Here is a 21,845-nt window from a genome sequence, read left to right on the forward strand (position 1 = left end):
AGTTTAACGTTAGAACAGTGGAAGTAGTAGAACTTGAGTACTATGCAGAACAGCAACCGCTCGGTATCAAAACACACCAACTCAGAGGGGATGTAGCTCAGTGGTAGAGCGCATGCTTTGCATGTATGAGGCCCCGGGTTCAATCCCCGGCATCTCCATGTTTTGAAAAATATAGATTCTTACTTATCTGTATGTAACCTCTTCAGAAGAGCCCAAGACCAACAAATGCATGAATGCACTCTACAGTAATGGGCAAGAATTAACACCAATTATAAAAAATAATTGATCATTCTATTAGATGTGATGTAGCTCAGTGGTAGATTATATTCTGTGGATACTGTGTTTCCTTATTTAACCAGCAGTTACCATATCATACCTACTGACATTCTCCAAACACTGATGTCAAGTATATGGTAATTATGAAACAGAGTTTTAATTTCACTGGGAAATGTACTATAAAAAAGCAGTAGTTTCATAAAATAACAAATCACAAGATACAGCAAAACTAATTGATTAAGAAGGACAGACATCTTTAAACACATTGTGAACCTATGGAGGATGGATTTGGGCTTGAATGTCAAGTAATTAGTGATCAATCAATGCATGAAAAGATAAACACATATCAACTCTGTACAAAATACCTGGTGAAGCCTTAGTCAGCAATGCCCAGGAGGCAGTCATAGCCTGCATCCTATGTGCCCTTCTTCCAAGTTCTGACACTGCTGATAAAACAGAATGTAAGACTGTCCTCTACTTGGCAATACTTGATCAATATCCATGCCATTCATTACATAAGGTAGGGGATTCTGATGATAACCCAGACTCCGGTGAAGAAGTCTAACAGCAATTTAAAGTGTGGAATGATCATCTACTTGCATCCTCATCAGCTGTGGAAATTATGGTGTCCTTGAACTCTGGCAAAGTCTAATGGTTTTTATTGCTATATACTCGGAGATGACCCTTAGAACACTAGAAAATAGTAGAACTTAAGTACAATGCAAAGCTGCAATCGAATGAGTGCCATACTTTTTCACAGGGGATGTAGCTCAGTGGTAGAGCGCATGCTTTGCATGTATGAGGCCCCGGGTTCAATCCCCGGCATCTCCATGTTTTGCAAAATGTAGATTCTTTCTTAACTCTATGTAACCTCTCCAGATCAACAAATGCATTAAAAAAAACTCTAGAGAAATTGGAAAAGTTTCAATCAAACTATGAAAAATTATTGACCAGTCTATAAAATGTGATGTTGCTCAGTGGTAGATTATATTCCCCAGAATCTGTGTTTCCTCATTGAAATAAAAGTTATCATATGATACCTACAGTATCCTTGAAATCTATACAGCAAGGTATAATTGTTATCTTTGCTCCGTGCTCTGAGTTTAACCTTAGAACAGTGGAAGTAGTAGAACTTGAGTACTATGCAGAACAGCAATCGCTCGGTATCAAAACACACCAACTCAGAGGGGATGTAGCTCAGTGGTAGAGCGCATGCTTTGCATGTATGAGGCCCCGGGTTCAATCCCCGGCATCTCCATGTTTTGAAAAATATAGATTCTTACTTATCTGTATGTAACCTCTTCAGAAGAGCCCAAGACCAACAAATGCATGAATGCACTCTACAGTAATGGGCAAGAATTAACACCAATTATAAAAAATAATTGATCATTCTATTAAATGTGATGTAGCTCAGTGGTCGATTATATTCTGTGGATACTGTGTTTCCTTATTTAACCAGCAGTTACCATATCATACCTACTGACATTCTCCAAACACTGATGTCAAGTATATGGTAATTATGAAACAGAGTTTTAATTTCACTGGGAAATGTACTATAAAAGCAGTAGTTTCATAAAAGAACAAATCACACGATACAGCAAAACTAATTGATTAAGAAGGACAGACATCTTTAAACACATTGTGAACCTATGGAGGATGGATTTGGGCTTGAATGTCAAGTAATTAGTGATCAATCAATGCATGAAAAGATAAACACATATCAACTCTGTACAAAATACCTGGTGAAGCCTTAGTCAGCAATGCCCAGGAGGCAGTCATAGCCTGCATCCTATGTGCGCTTCTTCCAAGTTCTGACACTGCTGATAAAACAGAATGTAAGACTGTCCTCTACTTGGCAATACTTGATCAATATCCATGCCATTCATTACATAAGGTAGGGGATTCTGATGATAACCCAGACTCCGGTGAAGAAGTCTAACAGTAATTTAAAGTGTGGAATGATCATCTACTTGCATCCTCATCAGCTGTGGAAATTATGGTGTCCTTGAACTCTGGCAAAGTGTAATGGTTTTTATTGCTATATACTCGGAGATGACCCTTAGAACACTAGAAAATAGTAGAACTTAAGTACAATGCAAAGCTGCAATCGAATGAGTGCCATACTTTTTCACAGGGGATGTAGCTCAGTGGTAGAGCGCATGCTTTGCATGTATGAGGCCCCGGGTTCAATCCCCGGCATCTCCATGTTTTGCAAAATGTAGATTCTTTCTTAACTCTATGTAACCTCTCCAGATCAACAAATGCATTAAAAAAAACTCTAGAGAAATTGGAAAAGTTTCAATCAAACTATGAAAAATTATTGACCAGTCTATAAAATGTGATGTTGCTCAGTGGTAGATTATATTCCCCAGAATCTGTGTTTCCTCATTGAAATAAAAGTTATCATATGATACCTACAGTATCCTTGAAATCTATACAGCAAGGTATAATTGTTATCTTTGCTCCGTGCTCTGAGTTTAACCTTAGAACAGTGGAAGTAGTAGAACTTGAGTACTATGCAGAACAGCAATCGCTCGGTATCAAAACACACCAACTCAGAGGGGATGTAGCTCAGTGGTAGAGCGCATGCTTTGCATGTATGAGGCCCCGGGTTCAATCCCCGGCATCTCCATGTTTTGAAAAATATAGATTCTTACTTATCTGTATGTAACCTCTTCAGAAGAGCCCAAGACCAACAAATGCATGAATGCACTCTACAGTAATGGGCAAGAATTAACACCAATTATAAAAAATAATTGATCATTCTATTAGATGTGATGTAGCTCAGTGGTAGATTATATTCTGTGGATACTGTGTTTCCTTATTTAACCAGCAGTTACCATATCATACCTACTGACATTCTCCAAACACTGATGTCAAGTATATGGTAATTATGAAACAGAGTTTTAATTTCACTGGGAAATGTACTATAAAAGCAGTAGTTTCATAAAAGAACAAATCACACGATACAGCAAAACTAATTGATTAAGAAGGACAGACATCTTTAAACACATTGTGAACCTATGGAGGATGGATTTGGGCTTGAATGTCAAGTAATTAGTGATCAATCAATGCATGAAAAGATAAACACATATCAACTCTGTACAAAATACCTGGTGAAGCCTTAGTCAGCAATGCCCAGGAGGCAGTCATAGCCTGCATCCTATGTGCCCTTCTTCCAAGTTCTGACACTGCTGATAAAACAGAATGTAAGACTGTCCTCTACTTGGCAATACTTGATCAATATCCATGCCATTCATTACATAAGGTAGGGGATTCTGATGATAACCAAGACTCCGGTGAAGAAGTCTAACAGCAATTTAAAGTGTGGAATGATCATCTACTTGCATCCTCATCAGCTGTGGAAATTATGGTGTCCTTGAACTCTGGCAAAGTCTAATGGTTTTTATTGCTATATACTCGGAGATGACCCTTAGAACACTAGAAAATAGTAGAACTTAAGTACAATGAAAAGCTGCAATCGAATGAGTGCCATACTTTTTCACAGGGGATGTAGCTCAGTGGTAGAGCGCATGCTTTGCATGTATGAGGCCCCGGGTTCAATCCCCGGCATCTCCATGTTTTGCAAAATGTAGATTCTTTCTTAACTCTATGTAACCTCTCCAGATCAACAAATGCATTAAAAAAAACTCTAGAGAAATTGGAAAAGTTTCAATCAAACTATGAAAAATTATTGACCAGTCTATAAAATGTGATGTTGCTCAGTGGTAGATTATATTCCCCAGAATCTGTGTTTCCTCATTGAAATAAAAGTTATCATATGATACCTACAGTATCCTTGAAATCTATACAGCAAGGTATAATTGTTATCTTTGCTCCGTGCTCTGAGTTTAACGTTAGAACAGTGGAAGTAGTAGAACTTGAGTACTATGCAGAACAGCAACCGCTCGGTATCAAAACACACCAACTCAGAGGGGATGTAGCTCAGTGGTAGAGCGCGTGCTTTGCATGTATGAGGCCCCGGGTTCAATCCCCGGCATCTACATGTTTTGCAAAATATAGATTCTTACTTATCTGTATGTAACCTCTTCAGAAGAGCCCAAGACCAACAAATGCATGAATGCACTCTACAGTAATGGGCAAGAATTAACACCAATTATAAAAAATAATTGATCATTCTATTAAATGTGATGTAGCTCAGTGGTAGATTATATTCTGTGGATACTGTGTTTCCTTATTTAACCAGCAGTTACCATATCATACCTACTGACATTCTCCAAACACTGATGTCAAGTATATGGTAATTATGAAACAGAGTTTTAATTTCACTGGGAAATGTACTATAAAAAAGCAGTAGTTTCATAAAATAACAAATCACAAGATACAGCAAAACTAATTGATTAAGAAGGACAGACATCTTTAAACACATTGTGAACCTATGGAGGATGGATTTGGGCTTGAATGTCAAGTAATTAGTGATCAATCAATGCATGAAAAGATAAACACATATCAACTCTGTACAAAATACCTGGTGAAGCCTTAGTCAGCAATGCCCAGGAGGCAGTCATAGCCTGCATCCTATGTGCCCTTCTTCCAAGTTCTGACACTGCTGATAAAACAGAATGTAAGACTGTCCTCTACTTGGCAATACTTGATCAATATCCATGCCATTCATTACATAAGGTAGGGGATTCTGATGATAACCCAGACTCCGGTGAAGAAGTCTAACAGCAATTTAAAGTGTGGAATGATCATCTACTTGCATCCTCATCAGCTGTGGAAATTATGGTGTCCTTGAACTCTGGCAAAGTCTAATGGTTTTTATTGCTATATACTCGGAGATGACCCTTAGAACACTAGAAAATAGTAGAACTTAAGTACAATGCAAAGCTGCAATCGAATGAGTGCCATACTTTTTCACAGGGGATGTAGCTCAGTGGTAGAGCGCATGCTTTGCATGTATGAGGCCCCGGGTTCAATCCCCGGCATCTCCATGTTTTGCAAAATGTAGATTCTTTCTTAACTCTATGTAACCTCTCCAGATCAACAAATGCATTAAAAAAAACTCTAGAGAAATTGGAAAAGTTTCAATCAAACTATGAAAAATTATTGACCAGTCTATAAAATGTGATGTTGCTCAGTGGTAGATTATATTCCCCAGAATCTGTGTTTCCTCATTGAAATAAAAGTTATCATATGATACCTACAGTATCCTTGAAATCTATACAGCAAGGTATAATTGTTATCTTTGCTCCGTGCTCTGAGTTTAACCTTAGAACAGTGGAAGTAGTAGAACTTGAGTACTATGCAGAACAGCAATCGCTCGGTATCAAAACACACCAACTCAGAGGGGATGTAGCTCAGTGGTAGAGCGCATGCTTTGCATGTATGAGGCCCCGGGTTCAATCCCCGGCATCTCCATGTTTTGAAAAATATAGATTCTTACTTATCTGTATGTAACCTCTTCAGAAGAGCCCAAGACCAACAAATGCATGAATGCACTCTACAGTAATGGGCAAGAATTAACACCAATTATAAAAAATAATTGATCATTCTATTAAATGTGATGTAGCTCAGTGGTCGATTATATTCTGTGGATACTGTGTTTCCTTATTTAACCAGCAGTTACCATATCATACCTACTGACATTCTCCAAACACTGATGTCAAGTATATGGTAATTATGAAACAGAGTTTTAATTTCACTGGGAAATGTACTATAAAAGCAGTAGTTTCATAAAAGAACAAATCACACGATACAGCAAAACTAATTGATTAAGAAGGACAGACATCTTTAAACACATTGTGAACCTATGGAGGATGGATTTGGGCTTGAATGTCAAGTAATTAGTGATCAATCAATGCATGAAAAGATAAACACATATCAACTCTGTACAAAATACCTGGTGAAGCCTTAGTCAGCAATGCCCAGGAGGCAGTCATAGCCTGCATCCTATGTGCGCTTCTTCCAAGTTCTGACACTGCTGATAAAACAGAATGTAAGACTGTCCTCTACTTGGCAATACTTGATCAATATCCATGCCATTCATTACATAAGGTAGGGGATTCTGATGATAACCAAGACTCCGGTGAAGAAGTCTAACAGCAATTTAAAGTGTGGAATGATCATCTACTTGCATCCTCATCAGCTGTGGAAATTATGGTGTCCTTGAACTCTGGCAAAGTCTAATGGTTTTTATTGCTATATACTCGGAGATGACCCTTAGAACACTAGAAAATAGTAGAACTTAAGTACAATGAAAAGCTGCAATCGAATGAGTGCCATACTTTTTCACAGGGGATGTAGCTCAGTGGTAGAGCGCATGCTTTGCATGTATGAGGCCCCGGGTTCAATCCCCGGCATCTCCATGTTTTGCAAAATGTAGATTCTTTCTTAACTCTATGTAACCTCTCCAGATCAACAAATGCATAAAAAAAAACTCTAGAGAAATTGGAAAAGTTTCAATCAAACTATGAAAAATTATTGACCAGTCTATAAAATGTGATGTTGCTCAGTGGTAGATTATATTCCCCAGAATCTGTGTTTCCTCATTGAAATAAAAGTTATCATATGATACCTACAGTATCCTTGAAATCTATACAGCAAGGTATAATTGTTATCTTTGCTCCGTGCTCTGAGTTTAACCTTAGAACAGTGGAAGTAGTAGAACTTGAGTACTATGCAGAACAGCAACCGCTCGGTATCAAAACACACCAACTCAGAGGGGATGTAGCTCAGTGGTAGAGCGCGTGCTTTGCATGTATGAGGCCCCGGGTTCAATCCCCGGCATCTACATGTTTTGCAAAATATAGATTCTTACTTATCTGTATGTAACCTCTTCAGAAGAGCCCAAGACCAACAAATGCATGAATGCACTCTACAGTAATGGGCAAGAATTAACACCAATTATAAAAAATAATTGATCATTCTATTAAATGTGATGTAGCTCAGTGGTCGATTATATTCTGTGGATACTGTGTTTCCTTATTTAACCAGCAGTTACCATATCATACCTACTGACATTCTCCAAACACTGATGTCAAGTATATGGTAATTATGAAACAGAGTTTTAATTTCACTGGGAAATGTACTATAAAAAAGCAGTAGTTTCATAAAATAACAAATCACAAGATACAGCAAAACTAATTGATTAAGAAGGACAGACATCTTTAAACACATTGTGAACCTATGGAGGATGGATTTGGGCTTGAATGTCAAGTAATTAGTGATCAATCAATGCATGAAAAGATAAACACATATCAACTCTGTACAAAATACCTGGTGAAGCCTTAGTCAGCAATGCCCAGGAGGCAGTCATAGCCTGCATCCTATGTGCCCTTCTTCCAAGTTCTGACACTGCTGATAAAACAGAATGTAAGACTGTCCTCTACTTGGCAATACTTGATCAATATCCATGCCATTCATTACATAAGGTAGGGGATTCTGATGATAACCCAGACTCCGGTGAAGAAGTCTAACAGCAATTTAAAGTGTGGAATGATCATCTACTTGCATCCTCATCAGCTGTGGAAATTATGGTGTCCTTGAACTCTGGCAAAGTCTAATGGTTTTTATTGCTATATACTCGGAGATGACCCTTAGAACACTAGAAAATAGTAGAACTTAAGTACAATGCAAAGCTGCAATCGAATGAGTGCCATACTTTTTCACAGGGGATGTAGCTCAGTGGTAGAGCGCATGCTTTGCATGTATGAGGCCCCGGGTTCAATCCCCGGCATCTCCATGTTTTGCAAAATGTAGATTCTTTCTTAACTCTATGTAACCTCTCCAGATCAACAAATGCATTAAAAAAAACTCTAGAGAAATTGGAAAAGTTTCAATCAAACTATGAAAAATTATTGACCAGTCTATAAAATGTGATGTTGCTCAGTGGTAGATTATATTCCCCAGAATCTGTGTTTCCTCATTGAAATAAAAGTTATCATATGATACCTACAGTATCCTTGAAATCTATACAGCAAGGTATAATTGTTATCTTTGCTCCGTGCTCTGAGTTTAACCTTAGAACAGTGTAAGTAGTAGAACTTGAGTACTATGCAGAACAGCAATCGCTCGGTATCAAAACACACCAACTCAGAGGGGATGTAGCTCAGTGGTAGAGCGCATGCTTTCAATGTATGAAGCCCCGGGTTCAATCCCGGCATCTCTGTGTTTTGCAAAATATAGATTCTTACTTATCTGTATGTAACCTCTTCAGAAGAGCCCAAGACCAACAAATGCATGAATGCACTCTACAGTAATGGGCAAGAATTAACACCAATTATAAAAAATAATTGATCATTCTATTAAATGTGATGTAGCTCAGTGGTAGATTATATTCTGTGGATACTGTGTTTCCTTATTTAACCAGCAGTTACCATATCATACCTACTGACATTCTCCAAACACTGATGTCAAGTATATGGTAATTATGAAACAGAGTTTTAATTTCACTGGGAAATGTACTATAAAAGCAGTAGTTTCATAAAAGAACAAATCACACGATACAGCAAAACTAATTGATTAAGTAGGACAGACATCTTTAAACACATTGTGAACCTATGGAGGATGGATTTGGGCTTGAATGTCAAGTAATTAGTGATCAATCAATGCATGAAAAGATAAACACATATCAACTCTGTACAAAATACCTGGTGAAGCCTTAGTCAGCAATGCCCAGGAGGCAGTCATAGCCTGCATACTATGTGCCCTTCTTCCAAGTTCTGACACTGCTGATAAAACAGAATGTAAGACTGTCCTCTACTTGGCAATACTTGATCAATATCCATGCCATTCATTACATAAGGTAGGATATTCTGATGATAACCCAGACTCAGGTGAAGAAGTCTAACAGCAATTTAAAGTGTGGAATGATCATCTACTTGCATCCTCATCAGCTGTGGAAATTATGGTGTCCTTGAACTCTGGCAAAGTGTAATGGTTTTTATTGCTTTATACTCTGAGATGACCCTTAGAACACTAGAAAATAGTAGAACTTAAGTACAATGCATAGCTGCAATCAAATGAGTGCAACACTTTTTCACAGGGGATGTAGCTCAGTGGAAGAGCGCATGCTGTGCATGTATGAGGCCCCGGGTTCAATCCCCGGCATCTCCATGTTTTGCAAAATGTAGATTCTTTCTTAACTCTATGTAACCTCTCCAGATCAACAAATGCATTAAAAAAAACTCTAGAGAAATTGGAAAAGTTTCAATCAAACTATGAAAAATTATTGACCAGTCTATAAAATGTGATGTTGCTCAGTGGAAGATTATATTCCCCAGAATCTGTGTTTCCTCATTGAAATAAAAGTTATCATATGATACCTACAGTATCCTTGAAATCTATACAGCAAGGTATAATTGTTATCTTTGCTCCGTGCTCTGAGTTTAACCTTAGAACAGTGGAAGTAGTAGAACTTGAGTACTATGCAGAACAGCAATCGCTCGGTATCAAAACACACCAACTCAGAGGGGATGTAGCTCAGTGGTAGAGCGCATGCTTTGCATGTATGAGGCCCTGGGTTCAATCCCCGGCATCTCCATGTTTTGAAAAATATAGATTCTTACATATCTGTATGTAACCTCTTCAGAAGAGCCCAAGACCAACAAATGCATGAATGCACTCTACAGTAATGGGCAAGAATTAACACCAATTATAAAAAATAATTGATCATTCTATTAAATGTGATGTAGCTCAGTGGTAGATTATATTCTGTGGATACCGTGTTTCCTTATTTAACCAGCAGTTACCATATCATACCTACTGACATTCTCCAAACACTGATGTCAAGTATATGGTAATTATGAAACAGAGTTTTAATTTCACTGGGAAATGTACTATAAAAGCAGTAGTTTCATAAAAGAACAAATCACACGATACAGCAAAACTAATTGATTAAGAAGGACAGACATCTTTAAACACATTGTGAACCTATGGAGGATGGATTTGGGCTTGAATGTCAAGTAATTAGTGATCAATCAATGCATGAAAAGATAAACACATATCAACTCTGTACAAAATACCTGGTGAAGCCTTAGTCAGCAATGCCCAGGAGGCAGTCATAGCCTGCATCCTATGTGCCCTTCTTCCAAGTTCTGACACTGCTGATAAAACAGAATGTAAGACTGTCCTCTACTTGGCAATACTTGATCAATATCCATGCCATTCATTACATAGGGTAGGGGATTCTGATGATAACCCAGACTCCGGTGAAGAAGTCTAACAGCAATTTAAAGTGTGGAATGATCATCTACTTGCATCCTCATCAGCTGTGGAAATTATGGTGTCCTTGAACTCTGGCAAAGTGTAATGGTTTTTATTGCTTTATACCCGGAGATGACCCTTAGAACACTAGAAAATAGTAGAACTTGAGTACAATGCAAAGCTGCAATCGAATGAGTACCACAGTTTTTCACAGGGGATGTAGCTCAGTGGTAGAGCGCATGCTTTGCATGTATGAGGCCCCGGGTTCAATCCCCAGCATCTCCATGTTTTGCAAAATGTAGATTCTTTCTTAACTCTATGTAACCTCTCCAGATCAACAAATGCATTAAAAAAACTCTAGAGAAATTGGAAAAGTTTCAATCAAACTATGAAAAATTATTGACCAGTCTATAAAATGTGATGTTGCTCAGTGGTAGATTATATTCCCCAGAATCTGTGTTTCCTCATTGAAATAAAAGTTATCATATGATACCTACAGTATCCTTGAAATCTATACAGCAAGGTATAATTGTTATCTTTGCTCCGTGCTCTGAGTTTAACCTTAGAACAGTGGAAGTAGTAGAACTTGAGTACTATGCAGAACAGCAATCGCTCGGTTTCAAAACACGCCAACTCAGAGGGGATGTAGCTCAGTGGTAGAGCGCATGCTTTGCATGTATGAGGCCCCGGGTTCAATCCCCGGCATCTCCATGTTTTGCAAAATATAGATTCTTACTTATCTGTATGTAACCTCTTCAGAAGAGCCCAAGACCAACAAATGCATGAATGCACTCTACAGTAATGGGCAAGAATTAACACCAATTATAAAAAATAATTGATCATTCTATTAAATGTGATGTAGCTCAGTGGTCGATTATATTCTGTGGATACTGTGTTTCCTTATTTAACCAGCAGTTACCATATCATACCTACTGACATTCTCCAAACACTGATGTCAAGTATATGGTAATTATGAAACAGAGTTTTAATTTCACTGGGAAATGTACTATAAAAGCAGTAGTTTCATAAAAGAACAAATCACACGATACAGCAAAACTAATTGATTAAGAAGGACAGACATCTTTAAACACATTGTGAACCTATGGAGGATGGATTTGGGCTTGAATGTCAAGTAATTAGTGATCAATCAATGCATGAAAAGATAAACACATATCAACTCTGTACAAAATACCTGGTGAAGCCTTAGTCAGCAATGCCCAGGAGGCAGTCATAGCCTGCATCCTATGTGCCCTTCTTCCAAGTTCTGACACTGCTGATAAAACAGAATGTAAGACTGTCCTCTACTTGGCAATACTTGATCAATATCCATGCCATTCATTACATAAGGTAGGGGATTCTGATGATAACCAAGACTCCGGTGAAGAAGTCTAACAGCAATTTAAAGTGTGGAATGATCATCTACTTGCATCCTCATCAGCTGTGGAAATTATGGTGTCCTTGAACTCTGGCAAAGTCTAATGGTTTTTATTGCTATATACTCTGAGATGACCCTTAGAACACTAGAAAATAGTAGAACTTAAGTACAATGAAAAGCTGCAATCGAATGAGTGCCATACTTTTTCACAGGGGATGTAGCTCAGTGGTAGAGCGCATGCTTTGCATGTATGAGGCCCCGGGTTCAATCCCCGGCATCTCCATGTTTTGCAAAATGTAGATTCTTTCTTAACTCTATGTAACCTCTCCAGATCAACAAATGCATTAAAAAAAACTCTAGAGAAATTGGAAAAGTTTCAATCAAACTATGAAAAATTATTGACCAGTCTATAAAATGTGATGTTGCTCAGTGGTAGATTATATTCCCCAGAATCTGTGTTTCCTCATTGAAATAAAAGTTATCATATGATACCTACAGTATCCTTGAAATCTATACAGCAAGGTATAATTGTTATCTTTGCTCCGTGCTCTGAGTTTAACCTTAGAACAGTGGAAGTAGTAGAACTTGAGTACTATGCAGAACAGCAACCGCTCGGTATCAAAACACACCAACTCAGAGGGGATGTAGCTCAGTGGTAGAGCGCGTGCTTTGCATGTATGAGGCCCCGGGTTCAATCCCCGGCATCTACATGTTTTGCAAAATATAGATTCTTACTTATCTGTATGTAACCTCTTCAGAAGAGCCCAAGACCAACAAATGCATGAATGCACTCTACAGTAATGGGCAAGAATTAACACCAATTATAAAAAATAATTGATCATTCTATTAAATGTGATGTAGCTCAGTGGTAGATTATATTCTGTGGATACTGTGTTTCCTTATTTAACCAGCAGTTACCATATCATACCTACTGACATTCTCCAAACACTGATGTCAAGTATATGGTAATTATGAAACAGAGTTTTAATTTCACTGGGAAATGTACTATAAAAAAGCAGTAGTTTCATAAAATAACAAATCACAAGATACAGCAAAACTAATTGATTAAGAAGGACAGACATCTTTAAACACATTGTGAACCTATGGAGGATGGATTTGGGCTTGAATGTCAAGTAATTAGTGATCAATCAATGCATGAAAAGATAAACACATATCAACTCTGTACAAAATACCTGGTGAAGCCTTAGTCAGCAATGCCCAGGAGGCAGTCATAGCCTGCATCCTATGTGCCCTTCTTCCAAGTTCTGACACTGCTGATAAAACAGAATGTAAGACTGTCCTCTACTTGGCAATACTTGATCAATATCTATGCCATTCATTACATAAGGTAGGGGATTCTGATGATAACCCAGACTCCGGTGAAGAAGTCTAACAGCAATTTAAAGTGTGGAATGATCATCTACTTGCATCCTCATCAGCTGTGGAAATTATGGTGTCCTTGAACTCTGGCAAAGTCTAATGGTTTTTATTGCTATATACTCGGAGATGACCCTTAGAACACTAGAAAATAGTAGAACTTAAGTACAATGCAAAGCTGCAATCGAATGAGTGCCATACTTTTTCACAGGGGATGTAGCTCAGTGGTAGAGCGCATGCTTTGCATGTATGAGGCCCCGGGTTCAATCCCCGGCATCTCCATGTTTTGCAAAATGTAGATTCTTTCTTAACTCTATGTAACCTCTCCAGATCAACAAATGCATTAAAAAAAACTCTAGAGAAATTGGAAAAGTTTCAATCAAACTATGAAAAATTATTGACCAGTCTATAAAATGTGATGTTGCTCAGTGGTAGATTATATTCCCCAGAATCTGTGTTTCCTCATTGAAATAAAAGTTATCATATGATACCTACAGTATCCTTGAAATCTATACAGCAAGGTATAATTGTTATCTTTGCTCCGTGCTCTGAGTTTAACCTTAGAACAGTGGAAGTAGTAGAACTTGAGTACTATGCAGAACAGCAATCGCTCGGTATCAAAACACACCAACTCAGAGGGGATGCAGCTCAGTGGTAGAGCGCATGCTTTCAATGTATGAAGCCCCGGGTTCAATCCCAGCATCTCCGTGTTTTGCAAAATATAGATTCTTACTTATCTGTATGTAACCTCTTCAGAAGAGCCCAAGACCAACAAATGCATGAATGCACTCTACAGTAATGGGCAAGAATTAACACCAATTATAAAAAATAATTGATCATTCTATTAAATGTGATGTAGCTCAGTGGTAGATTATATTCTGTGGATACTGTGTTTCCTTATTTAACCAGCAGTTACCATATCATATCTACTGACATTCTCCAAACACTGATGTCAAGTATATGGTAATTATGAAACAGAGTTTTAATTTCACTGGGAAATGTACTATAAAAGCAGTAGTTTCATAAAAGAACAAATCACACGATACAGCAAAACTAATTGATTAAGTAGGACAGACATCTTTAAACACATTGTGAACCTATGGAGGATGGATTTGGGCTTGAATGTCAAGTAATTAGTGATCAATCAATGCATGAAAAGATAAACACATATCAACTCTGTACAAAATACCTGGTGAAGCCTTAGTCAGCAATGCCCAGGAGGCAGTCATAGCCTGCATACTATGTGCCCTTCTTCCAAGTTCTGACACTGCTGATAAAACAGAATGTAAGACTGTCCTCTACTTGGCAATACTTGATCAATATCCATGCCATTCATTACATAAGGTAGGATATTCTGATGATAACCCAGACTCAGGTGAAGAAGTCTAACAGCAATTTAAAGTGTGGAATGATCATCTACTTGCATCCTCATCAGCTGTGGAAATTATGGTGTCCTTGAACTCTGGCAAAGTGTAATGGTTTTTATTGCTTTATACTCTGAGATGACCCTTAGAACACTAGAAAATAGTAGAACTTAAGTACAATGCAGAGCTGCAATCAAATGAGTGCAACACTTTTTCACAGGGGATGTAGCTCAGTGGAAGAGCGCATGCTGTGCATGTATGAGGCCCCGGGTTCAATCCCCGGCATCTCCATGTTTTGCAAAATGTAGATTCTTTCTTAACTCTATGTAACCTCTCCAGATCAACAAATGCATTAAAAAAAACTCTAGAGAAATTGGAAAAGTTTCAATCAAACTATGAAAAATTATTGACCAGTCTATAAAATGTGATGTTGCTCAGTGGAAGATTATATTCCCCAGAATCTGTGTTTCCTCATTGAAATAAAAGTTATCATATGATACCTACAGTATCCTTGAAATCTATACAGCAAGGTATAATTGTTATCTTTGCTCCGTGCTCTGAGTTTAACCTTAGAACAGTGGAAGTAGTAGAACTTGAGTACTATGCAGAACAGCAATCGCTCGGTATCAAAACACACCAACTCAGAGGGGATGTAGCTCAGTGGTAGAGCGCATGCTTTGCATGTATGAGGCCCTGGGTTCAATCCCCGGCATCTCCATGTTTTGAAAAATATAGATTCTTACATATCTGTATGTAACCTCTTCAGAAGAGCCCAAGACCAACAAATGCATGAATGCACTCTACAGTAATGGGCAAGAATTAACACCAATTATAAAAAATAATTGATCATTCTATTAAATGTGATGTAGCTCAGTGGTAGATTATATTCTGTGGATACCGTGTTTCCTTATTTAACCAGCAGTTACCATATCATACCTACTGACATTCTCCAAACACTGATGTCAAGTATATGGTAATTATGAAACAGAGTTTTAATTTCACTGGGAAATGTACTATAAAAGCAGTAGTTTCATAAAAGAACAAATCACACGATACAGCAAAACTAATTGATTAAGAAGGACAGACATCTTTAAACACATTGTGAACCTATGGAGGATGGATTTGGGCTTGAATGTCAAGTAATTAGTGATCAATCAATGCATGAAAAGATAAACACATATCAACTCTGTACAAAATACCTGGTGAAGCCTTAGTCAGCAATGCCCAGGAGGCAGTCATAGCCTGCATCCTATGTGCCCTTCTTCCAAGTTCTGACACTGCTGATAAAACAGAATGTAAGACTGTCCTCTACTTGGCAATACTTGATCAATATCCATGCCATTCATTACATAGGGTAGGGGATTCTGATGATAACCCAGACTCCGGTGAAGAAGTCTAACAGCAATTTAAAGTGTGGAATGATCATCTACTTGCATCCTCATCAGCTGTGGAAATTATGGTGTCCTTGAACTCTGGCAAAGTGTAATGGTTTTTATTGCTTTATACCCGGAGATGACCCTTAGAACACTAGAAAATAGTAGAACTTGAGTACAATGCAAAGCTGCAATCGAATGAGTACCACAGTTTTTCACAGGGGATGTAGCTCAGTGGTAGAGCGCATGCTTTGCATGTATGAGGCCCCGGGTTCAATCCCCAGCATCTCCATGTTTTGCAAAATGTAGATTCTTTCTTAACTCTATGTAACCTCTCCAGATCAACAAATGCATTAAAAAAACTCTAGAGAAATTGGAAAAGTTTCAATCAAACTATGAAAAATTATTGACCAGTCTATAAAATGTGATGTTGCTCAGTGGTAGATTATATTCCCCAGAATCTGTGTTTCCTCATTGAAATAAAAGTTATCATATGATACCTACAGTATCCTTGAAATCTATACAGCAAGGTATAATTGTTATCTTTGCTCCGTGCTCTGAGTTTAACCTTAGAACAGTGGAAGTAGTAGAACTTGAGTACTATGCAGAACAGCAATCGCTCGGTTTCAAAACACGCCAACTCAGAGGGGATGTAGCTCAGTGGTAGAGCGCATGCTTTGCATGTATGAGGCCCCGGGTTCAATCCCCGGCATCTCCATGTTTTGCAAAATATAGATTCTTACTTATCTGTATGTAACCTCTTCAGAAGAGCCCAAGACCAACAAATGCATGAATGCACTCTACAGTAATGGGCAAGAATTAACACCAATTATAAAAAATAATTGATCATTCTATTAAATGTGATGTAGCTCAGTGGTAGATTATATTCTGTGGATACTGTGTTTCCTTATTTAACCAGCAGTTACCATATCATACCTACTGACATTCTCCAAACACTGATGTCAAGTATATGGTAATTATGAAACAGAGTTTTAATTTCACTGGGAAATGTACTATAAAAGCAGTAGTTTCATAAAAGAACAAATCACACGATACAGCAAAACTAATTGATTAAGAAGGACAGACATCTTTAAACACATTGTGAACCTATGGAGGATGGATTTGGGCTAGAATGTCAAGTAATTAGTGATCAATCAATGCATGAAACGATAAACACATATCAACTCTGTACAAAATACCTGGTGAAGCCTTAGTCAGCAATGCCCAGGAGGCAGTCATAGCCTGCATACTATGTGCCCTTCTTCCAAGTTCTGACACTGCTGATAAAACAGAATGTAAGACTGTCCTCTACTTGGCAATACTTGATCAATATCCATGCCATTCATTACATAAGGTAGGGGATTCTGATGATAACCCAGACTCCGGTGAAGAAGTCTAACAGCAATTTAAAGTGTGGAATGATCATCTACTTGCATCTTCATCAGCTGTGGAAATTATGGTGTCCTTGAACTCTGGCAAAGTGTAATGGTTTTTATTGCTTTATACTCGGAGATGACCCTTAGAACACTAGAAAATAGTAGAACTTAAGTACAATGCAAAGCTGCAATCGAATGAGTACCACACTTTTTCACAGGTGATGTAGCTCAGTGGTAGAGCGCATGCTTCGCATGTTTGAGGCCCCGGGTTCAATCCCCAGCATCTCTATGTTTTGCAAAATGTAGATTCTTTCTTAACTCTATGTAACCTCTCCAGATTAACAAATGCATAAAAAAAAACTCTAGAGAAATTGGAAAAGTTTCAATCAAACTATGAAAAATTATTGACCAGTCTATAAAATGTGATGTTGCTCAGTGGTAGATTATATTCCCCAGAATCTGTGTTTCCTCATTGAAATAAAAGTTATCATATGATACCTACAGTATCCTTGAAATCTATACAGCAAGGTATAATTGTTATCTTTGCTCCATGCTCTGAGTTTAACCTTAGAACAGTGGAAGTAGTAGAACTTGAGTACTATGCAGAACAGCAATCGCTCGGTATCAAAACACACCAACTCAGAGGGGATGTAGTTCAGTGGTAGAGCGCATGCTTTGCATGTATGAGGCCCCGGGTTCAATCCCGGCATCTCCATGTTTTGCAAAATATAGATTCTTACTTATCTGTATGTAACCTCTTCAGAAGAGCCCAAGACCAACAAATGCATGAATGCACTCTACAGTAATGGGCAAGAATTAACACCAATTATAAAAAATAATTGATCATTCTATTAAATGTGATGTAGCTCAGTGGTAGATTATATTCTGTGGATACTGTGTTTCCTTATTTAACCAGCAGTTACCATATCATACCTACTGACATTCTCCAAACACTGATGTCAAGTATATGGTAATTATGAAACAGAGTTTTAATTTCACTGGGAAATTTACTATAAAAGCAGTAGTTTCATAAAAGAACAAATCACACGATACAGCAAAACTAATTGATTAAGAAGGACAGACATCTTTAAACACATTGTGAACCTATGGAGGATGGATTTGAGCTTGAATGTCAAGTAATTAGTGATCAATCAATGCATGAAAAGATAAACACATATCAACTCTGTACAAAATACCTGGTGAAGCCTTAGTCAGCAATGCCCAGGAGGCAGTCATAGCCTGCATACTATGTGCCCTTCTTCCAAGTTCTGACACTGCTGATAAAACAGAATGTAAGACTGTCCTCTGCTTGGCAATACTTGATCAATATCCATGCCATTCATTACATAAGGTAGGGGATTCTGATGATAACCCAGACTCCGGTGAAGAAGTCTAACAGCAATTTAAAGTGTGGAATGATCATCTACTTGCATCCTCATCAGCTGTGGAAATTATGGTGTCCTTGAACTCTGGCAAAGTGTAACGGTTTTTATTGCTTTATACTCGGAGATGACCCTTAGAACACTAGAAAATAGTAGAACTTGAGTACAATGCAAAGCTGCAATCGAATGAGTACCACAGTTTTTCACAGGGGATGTAGCTCAGTGGTAGAGCGCATGCTTTGCATGTATGAGGCCCTGGGTTCAATCCCCAGCATCTCTATGTTTTGCAAAATGTAGATTCTTTCTTAACTCTATGTAACCTCTCCAGATCAACAAATGCATTAAAAAAACTCTAGAGAAATTGGAAAAGTTTCAATCAAACTATGAAAAATGATTGACCAGTCTATAAAATGTGATGTTGCTCAGTGGTAGATTATATTCCCCAGAATCTGTGTTTCCTCATTTAAATAAAAGTTATCATATGATACCTACAGTATCCTTGAAATCTATACAGCAAGGTATAATTGTTATCTTTGCTCCGTGCTCTGAGTTTAACCTTAGAACAGTGGAAGTAGTAGAACTTGAGTACTATGCAGAACAGCAATCGCTCGGTTTCAAAACACGCCAACTCAGAGGGGATGTAGCTCAGTGGTAGAGCGCATGCTTTGCATGTATGAGGCCCCGGTTTCAATCCCCGGCATCTCCATGTTTTGCAAAATATAGATTCTTACTTATCTGTATGTAACCTCTTCAGAAGAGCCCAAGACCAACAAATGCATGAATGCACTCTACAGTAATGGGCAAGAATTAACACCAATTATAAAAAATAATTGATCATTCTATTAAATGTGATGTAGCTCAGTGGTAGATTATATTCTGTGGATACTGTGTTTCCTTATTTAACCAGCAGTTACCATATCATACCTACTGACATTCTCCAAACACTGATGTCAAGTATATGGTAATTATGAAACAGAGTTTTAATTTCACTGGGAAATGTACTATAAAAGCAGTAGTTTCATAAAAGAACAAATCACACGATACAGCAAAACTAATTGATTAAGAAGGACAGACATCTTTAAACACATTGTGAACCTATGGAGGATGGATTTGGGCTTGAATGTCAAGTAATTAGTGATCAATCAATGCATGAAAAGATAAACACATATCAACTCTGTACAAAATACCTGGTGAAGCCTTAGTCAGCAATGCCCAGGAGGCAGTCATAGCCTGCATACTATGTGCCCTTCTTCCAAGTTCTGACACTGCTGATAAAACAGAATGTAAGACTGTCCTCTACTTGGCAATACTTGATCAATATCCATGCCATTCATTACATAAGGTAGGGGATTCTGATGATAACCCAGACTCCGGTGAAGAAGTCTAACAGCAATTTAAAGTGTGGAATGATCATCTACTTGCATCTTCATCAGCTGTGGAAATTATGGTGTCCTTGAACTCTGGCAAAGTGTAATGGTTTTTATTGCTTTATACTCGGAGATGACCCTTAGAACACTAGAAAATAGTAGAACTTAAGTACAATGCATAGCTGCAATCAAATGAGTGTCACACTTTTTTACAGGGGATGTAGCTCAGTGGTAGAGCGCATGCTGTGCATGTATGAGGCCCCGGGTTCAATCCCCGGCATCTCCATGTTTTGCAAAATGTAGATTCTTTCTTAACTCTATGTAACCTCTCCAGATCAACAAATGCATTAAAAAAAACTCTAGAGAAATTGGAAAAGTTTCAATCAAACTATGAAAAATTATTGACCAGTCTATAAAATGTGATGTTGCTCAGTGGAAGATTATATTCCCCAGAATCTGTGTTTCCTCATTGAAATAAAAGTTATCATATGATACCTACAGTATCTTTGAAATCTATACAGCAAGGTATAATTGTTATCTTTGCTCCGTGCTCTGAGTTTAACCTTAGAACAGTGGAAGTAGTAGAACTTGAGTACTACGCAGAACAGCAATCGCTCGGTATCAAAACACACCAACTCAGAGGGGATGTAGCTCAGTGGTAGAGCGCATGCTTTGCATGTATGAGGCCCCGGGTTCAATCCCCGGCATCTCCATGTTTTGCAAAATATAGATTCTTACTTATCTGTATGTAACCTCTTCAGAAGAGCCCAAGACCAACAAATGCATGAATGCACTCTACAGTAATGGGCAAGAATTAACACCAATTATAAAAAATAATTGATAATTCTATTAAATGTGATGTAGCTCAGTGGTAGATTATATTCTGTGGATACTGTGTTTCCTTATTTAACCAGCAGTTACCATATCATACCTACTGACATTCTACAAACACTGATGTCAAGTATATGGGAATTATGAAACAGAGTTTTAATTTCACTGGGAAATGTACTATAAAAGCAGTAGTTTCATAAAAGAACAAATCACACGATACAGCAAAACTAATTGATTAAGAAGGACAGACATCTTTAAACACATTGTGAACCTATGGAGGATGGATTTGGGCTTGAATGTCAAGTAATTAGTGATCAATCAATGCATGAAAAGATAAACACATATCAACTTTGTACAAAATACCTGGTGAAGCCTTAGTCAGCAATGCCTGGGAGGCAGTCATAGCCTGCATACTATGTGCCCTTCTTCCAAGTTCTGACACTGCTGATAAAACAGAATGTAAGACTGTCCTCTACTTGGCAATACTTGACCAATATCCATGCCATTCATTACATAAGGTAGGGGATTCTGATGATAACCCAGACTCCGGTGAAGAAGTCTAACAGCAATTTAAAGTGTGGAATGATCATCTACTTGCATCCTCATCAGCTGTGGAAATTATGGTGTCCTTGAACTCTGGCAAAGTGTAATGGTTTTTATTGCTTTATACTCGTAGATGACCCTTAGAACACTAGAAAATAGTAGAACTTGAGTACAATGCAAAGCTGCAATCGAATGAGTACCACACTTTTTCACAGGGGATGTAGCTCAGTGGTAGAGCGCATGCTTCGCATGTTTGAGGCCCCGGGTTCAATCCCCAGCATCTCTATGTTTTGCAAAATGTAGATTCTTTCTTAACTCTATGTAACCTCTCCAGATCAACAAATGCATTAAAAAAACTCTAGAGAAATTGGAAAAGTTTCAATCAAACTATGAAAAATTATTGACCAGTCTATA

General features: G+C 37.9%; 30 non-coding genes across 30 annotated transcripts; all 30 read left to right on the forward strand.

The window, feature by feature from the left end:
* Positions 1–86: 86 nt before the first annotated feature.
* On the forward strand, positions 87–158 carry TRNAA-UGC (transfer RNA alanine (anticodon UGC)). Its single transcript has one exon. It is a non-coding gene; the product is annotated as a tRNA-Ala (tRNA).
* Positions 159–1,035: 877 nt separating this feature from the next.
* On the forward strand, positions 1,036–1,107 carry TRNAA-UGC (transfer RNA alanine (anticodon UGC)). The gene has a single exon. It is a non-coding gene; the product is annotated as a tRNA-Ala (tRNA).
* A 355-nt stretch (positions 1,108–1,462) lies between these two features.
* On the forward strand, positions 1,463–1,534 carry TRNAA-UGC (transfer RNA alanine (anticodon UGC)). The gene has a single exon. It is a non-coding gene; the product is annotated as a tRNA-Ala (tRNA).
* An 875-nt stretch (positions 1,535–2,409) lies between these two features.
* On the forward strand, positions 2,410–2,481 carry TRNAA-UGC (transfer RNA alanine (anticodon UGC)). The gene has a single exon. It is a non-coding gene; the product is annotated as a tRNA-Ala (tRNA).
* Positions 2,482–2,836: 355 nt separating this feature from the next.
* On the forward strand, positions 2,837–2,908 carry TRNAA-UGC (transfer RNA alanine (anticodon UGC)). Its single transcript has one exon. It is a non-coding gene; the product is annotated as a tRNA-Ala (tRNA).
* Positions 2,909–3,783: 875 nt separating this feature from the next.
* TRNAA-UGC (transfer RNA alanine (anticodon UGC)) lies at positions 3,784–3,855 on the forward strand. Its single transcript has one exon. It is a non-coding gene; the product is annotated as a tRNA-Ala (tRNA).
* Positions 3,856–4,210: 355 nt separating this feature from the next.
* Positions 4,211–4,282, forward strand: TRNAA-UGC (transfer RNA alanine (anticodon UGC)). Its single transcript has one exon. It is a non-coding gene; the product is annotated as a tRNA-Ala (tRNA).
* Positions 4,283–5,159: 877 nt separating this feature from the next.
* TRNAA-UGC (transfer RNA alanine (anticodon UGC)) lies at positions 5,160–5,231 on the forward strand. Its single transcript has one exon. It is a non-coding gene; the product is annotated as a tRNA-Ala (tRNA).
* A 355-nt stretch (positions 5,232–5,586) lies between these two features.
* TRNAA-UGC (transfer RNA alanine (anticodon UGC)) lies at positions 5,587–5,658 on the forward strand. Its single transcript has one exon. It is a non-coding gene; the product is annotated as a tRNA-Ala (tRNA).
* Positions 5,659–6,533: 875 nt separating this feature from the next.
* TRNAA-UGC (transfer RNA alanine (anticodon UGC)) lies at positions 6,534–6,605 on the forward strand. The gene has a single exon. It is a non-coding gene; the product is annotated as a tRNA-Ala (tRNA).
* Positions 6,606–6,960: 355 nt separating this feature from the next.
* Positions 6,961–7,032, forward strand: TRNAA-UGC (transfer RNA alanine (anticodon UGC)). Its single transcript has one exon. It is a non-coding gene; the product is annotated as a tRNA-Ala (tRNA).
* An 877-nt stretch (positions 7,033–7,909) lies between these two features.
* TRNAA-UGC (transfer RNA alanine (anticodon UGC)) lies at positions 7,910–7,981 on the forward strand. The gene has a single exon. It is a non-coding gene; the product is annotated as a tRNA-Ala (tRNA).
* Positions 7,982–9,282: 1,301 nt separating this feature from the next.
* Positions 9,283–9,354, forward strand: TRNAA-UGC (transfer RNA alanine (anticodon UGC)). Its single transcript has one exon. It is a non-coding gene; the product is annotated as a tRNA-Ala (tRNA).
* Positions 9,355–9,709: 355 nt separating this feature from the next.
* Positions 9,710–9,781, forward strand: TRNAA-UGC (transfer RNA alanine (anticodon UGC)). Its single transcript has one exon. It is a non-coding gene; the product is annotated as a tRNA-Ala (tRNA).
* An 875-nt stretch (positions 9,782–10,656) lies between these two features.
* Positions 10,657–10,728, forward strand: TRNAA-UGC (transfer RNA alanine (anticodon UGC)). Its single transcript has one exon. It is a non-coding gene; the product is annotated as a tRNA-Ala (tRNA).
* Positions 10,729–11,082: 354 nt separating this feature from the next.
* On the forward strand, positions 11,083–11,154 carry TRNAA-UGC (transfer RNA alanine (anticodon UGC)). The gene has a single exon. It is a non-coding gene; the product is annotated as a tRNA-Ala (tRNA).
* An 875-nt stretch (positions 11,155–12,029) lies between these two features.
* Positions 12,030–12,101, forward strand: TRNAA-UGC (transfer RNA alanine (anticodon UGC)). The gene has a single exon. It is a non-coding gene; the product is annotated as a tRNA-Ala (tRNA).
* A 355-nt stretch (positions 12,102–12,456) lies between these two features.
* Positions 12,457–12,528, forward strand: TRNAA-UGC (transfer RNA alanine (anticodon UGC)). The gene has a single exon. It is a non-coding gene; the product is annotated as a tRNA-Ala (tRNA).
* Positions 12,529–13,405: 877 nt separating this feature from the next.
* TRNAA-UGC (transfer RNA alanine (anticodon UGC)) lies at positions 13,406–13,477 on the forward strand. Its single transcript has one exon. It is a non-coding gene; the product is annotated as a tRNA-Ala (tRNA).
* A 1,301-nt stretch (positions 13,478–14,778) lies between these two features.
* On the forward strand, positions 14,779–14,850 carry TRNAA-UGC (transfer RNA alanine (anticodon UGC)). The gene has a single exon. It is a non-coding gene; the product is annotated as a tRNA-Ala (tRNA).
* Positions 14,851–15,205: 355 nt separating this feature from the next.
* Positions 15,206–15,277, forward strand: TRNAA-UGC (transfer RNA alanine (anticodon UGC)). The gene has a single exon. It is a non-coding gene; the product is annotated as a tRNA-Ala (tRNA).
* An 875-nt stretch (positions 15,278–16,152) lies between these two features.
* TRNAA-UGC (transfer RNA alanine (anticodon UGC)) lies at positions 16,153–16,224 on the forward strand. Its single transcript has one exon. It is a non-coding gene; the product is annotated as a tRNA-Ala (tRNA).
* Positions 16,225–16,578: 354 nt separating this feature from the next.
* On the forward strand, positions 16,579–16,650 carry TRNAA-UGC (transfer RNA alanine (anticodon UGC)). The gene has a single exon. It is a non-coding gene; the product is annotated as a tRNA-Ala (tRNA).
* An 875-nt stretch (positions 16,651–17,525) lies between these two features.
* TRNAA-CGC (transfer RNA alanine (anticodon CGC)) lies at positions 17,526–17,597 on the forward strand. The gene has a single exon. It is a non-coding gene; the product is annotated as a tRNA-Ala (tRNA).
* Positions 17,598–17,952: 355 nt separating this feature from the next.
* TRNAA-UGC (transfer RNA alanine (anticodon UGC)) lies at positions 17,953–18,023 on the forward strand. Its single transcript has one exon. It is a non-coding gene; the product is annotated as a tRNA-Ala (tRNA).
* Positions 18,024–18,898: 875 nt separating this feature from the next.
* TRNAA-UGC (transfer RNA alanine (anticodon UGC)) lies at positions 18,899–18,970 on the forward strand. Its single transcript has one exon. It is a non-coding gene; the product is annotated as a tRNA-Ala (tRNA).
* A 354-nt stretch (positions 18,971–19,324) lies between these two features.
* TRNAA-UGC (transfer RNA alanine (anticodon UGC)) lies at positions 19,325–19,396 on the forward strand. The gene has a single exon. It is a non-coding gene; the product is annotated as a tRNA-Ala (tRNA).
* Positions 19,397–20,271: 875 nt separating this feature from the next.
* TRNAA-UGC (transfer RNA alanine (anticodon UGC)) lies at positions 20,272–20,343 on the forward strand. The gene has a single exon. It is a non-coding gene; the product is annotated as a tRNA-Ala (tRNA).
* A 355-nt stretch (positions 20,344–20,698) lies between these two features.
* TRNAA-UGC (transfer RNA alanine (anticodon UGC)) lies at positions 20,699–20,770 on the forward strand. The gene has a single exon. It is a non-coding gene; the product is annotated as a tRNA-Ala (tRNA).
* Positions 20,771–21,645: 875 nt separating this feature from the next.
* On the forward strand, positions 21,646–21,717 carry TRNAA-CGC (transfer RNA alanine (anticodon CGC)). The gene has a single exon. It is a non-coding gene; the product is annotated as a tRNA-Ala (tRNA).
* The last annotated feature ends 128 nt before the right edge of the window (positions 21,718–21,845 follow it).

This window comes from Pseudophryne corroboree, chromosome 4, assembly GCF_028390025.1.
Source record: "Pseudophryne corroboree isolate aPseCor3 chromosome 4, aPseCor3.hap2, whole genome shotgun sequence".
NCBI lineage: Eukaryota > Metazoa > Chordata > Amphibia > Anura > Myobatrachidae > Pseudophryne > Pseudophryne corroboree.